Here is a 2,984-nt window from a genome sequence, read left to right on the forward strand (position 1 = left end):
TGAATACATGGCTAAGGAAGTTTAGATGACTGTATCTTCCAGAAAGGACACAGTCCACCCTCTCTCTTGGCAACTCAGGTTCCGAATTGCTGCAGAAATTGCCACTGGCCTACTCTTCCTCCATGAGACCAAGCCAGAGCCACTGGTGCACCGTGACCTCAAGCCAGGAAACATTTTGCTAGACCACAACTATGTCAGTAAGATTAGTGATGTTGGATTGGCCAGGCTCGTACCTGCTGTAGCTGAAAATGCAACACAGTACCACATGACCTCAACAGCTGGAACTTTCTGCTATATTGATCCAGAATATCAACAAACAGGAATGCTTGGTGTGAAGTCTGATATCTATTCCCTAGGAGTCATGCTTCTGCAGTTGATAACAGCCAAGCCACCAATGGGGCTGACTCACATTGTTGAACAGTCTATTGAGAACGGCACATTCACTGAGTTGCTGGACCCAGCTGTGCGTGATTGGCCAGTCGAAGAAACCTTGTGCTTTGCAAAGCTTGCACTCAAATGTGCAGAACTCAGACGGAAAGACCGGCCAGATCTTTGCAATGAAGTTTTTCCAGAGCTCAGTAGATTGAGAGATATAGCTGAGGAAAAAATGAATCATGTGCACCCTTACGGCAGTTTTCATCCCTCGCCCAATCACAGCAACGCTTCAACACAACAGGTGAGTTCAAAACATGTAAATTATCAGGAACATTTATTTGCTCGCTAAATATACATGATACCATTCACTATATTTGGCATTTGAATTACTGTTAAATCTTCTCCCAAATCAGTAAATAATTAACCACATAAAAGGCAAAAGAACTGATTTTTTTTTTTTTTTTTGGGCTCATGGCAAAAATAAATTTATTAGCTACAAAATTGAACGGCCAAAGTTTAGCTACAAAATTGGTTGTAGTTTTAGGTTACAACCTTATCCAATATCTTTTTATTAGAAGTGAATTTTGACAAATCCATCATTGAGTTCCATCTTCTTTTTATACTCTCCATGCTTGCAAAATTTCTAAAATATTAAAGATCAATAGATATATTATCAATAAATTGTTTAAATTTTAAGTTTTTAAAGTTTAAAATTATACACAAAATATAAGCTTATATATCATATAGTAAATGATATCCAATTGACACAAAATTTGATATGTGCAATTTAACGGTAAGATTTTCAAAATATGTAGTAATGTTTACTTTATTGAGTAAGGTTGTAGTCTTAGACTACAACCAATTTTGTAGCTAAACTTTTTCCTTACGGAAGTAGTTTTTGCAGGATGTTATAAGCAATCCACTCCTTGAAAACTTATCAAGTACATCATCACTAGCAGAAAAATAATCAGGTATAGATTGATAAACACCTAAAGCAAAAGTCCAACGATCAAAATCTAAAGATTGTTTTACTTGCAGGTAACTGAGTAATGCTGGCAGGTCAATTCAATTGCAGCATTGGAACAGAAAAATCCTTTTTAATTAGTTGAATTTTTTAATGATAAATTGAAATGTAATTCGAGGTTCCTTTCTTGGAATTTGATTCCCATCTTGATGGGGGTTTAGAAAGTGAAATTGGCATGCTAGTATGTAATTATTTTTATTTTTATGTAAATATTATTGCAATAGAACTTTTTTTTTTTTTTTTTTTTGAGAAACATTGACAATAGAACTATAGAAGTGTAATAGAGTGGGTTTTTATTTTAATCCTAGCTGTGGATCCGTCTATTGAGTGTGATTATTTTTTTAAAACTAATTTAATGAAGAGTAATGCATTTCATAATCATATTTATGGAAACCTAATTTATTATTATTATTAATGTATAATTGTTTTATTTAATTTTTGAAACCTTTATTCTACCCTAGTTTTTTATTTTATTTTAATAAGATTATTCTACCATTGTTGGTTGACTAATTTGTACATTTCCAAGTCAATCAAACACATTTGCATGTTACATGTAATTCCTCATTTCAATAGAGGTTGAAGTAATGTGGACAAATTTTGCTTCTATGGACAGTGGCTAATCAGTTTTATAGTCATTATAATGAGCTCATTTGTAACATTTCATTTACCATTATACTCACACACACACACACGCGCACACACACACATATAGTATTATATGCACACATATACACACTCATGTATTATACACACACACACACACATATAAAGATGAATTCAAGTTATACCTGATGTAATTAAAAAGAATTATACTTTTTCTACACTATTAGATTTAGAGAAATGTTATATCCATAACATTTTCATAACAAATCTTAAGTAGCAGGTTGTTACTTTATTATTGTTGGGGTAAAAAAGTAATCCAAGTGGTAGGTTTAAATTTGAACCAATAACAACTAAGCACCTATGATTTGTTGTGAATATAACATTTCTTTTAGATTTAAGTAGATATAATGGTAAAATAAAAAACTCATTAATGCTAATTACAATAGCATTTATTCTGATTACCATCTCATTTATTATTTCTTATTTATTTATAAATTTTCATACTTATCTCTCCTCCCCAAAAACATTCTCTACGTTCTCTATCTACCCTCCCTCATCTGTTCTTTCCTCCTATTCAACTCTTTGCCTGTTGAACTAGAACAAATCTAGTGCTACAACTTGTCGCACAACTTGTGCCACAACTCGCCCATGTGGTGAGTTGTGTTTGATGGAGGGGTGATGGTTGATCTCTGTGAGGACACCCCTCCACCAACTACAACTCGACACATGGGCGAGTTGTGGCACTAGACTTATTCGTTGAATTGGGCAAGTTGTGATTGGTGGAGGGGTGATGGTGGGTCCATGTGGGGATACCCCTCCACCAACCACAAGTCACCACATTGGTGAGTTTATAGCAGTAGACTTATTCGTTGAACTAAAAAGGATAACACATGCTCAGGAGAACAAAATTTTATTTCATAATATTGAAAAGTTGACAGTACTCTACAAAAACACAGGTCACACTTGCTTAAACACACACACA

At 34.0% G+C, this 2,984-nt stretch overlaps 1 pseudogene; it reads left to right on the forward strand.

Annotated features, from left to right (window-relative positions):
- LOC136065810 (U-box domain-containing protein 34-like) overlaps positions 1-1,617 on the forward strand; it is a 3,553-nt pseudogene extending 1,936 nt beyond the window's left edge.
- Positions 1,618-2,984: the final 1,367 nt, after the last annotated feature.

Source organism: Quercus suber, unplaced genomic scaffold (assembly GCF_002906115.3).
Source record: "Quercus suber isolate HL8 unplaced genomic scaffold, Cork oak 2.0 scaffold_1180, whole genome shotgun sequence".
Lineage (NCBI taxonomy): Eukaryota > Viridiplantae > Streptophyta > Magnoliopsida > Fagales > Fagaceae > Quercus > Quercus suber.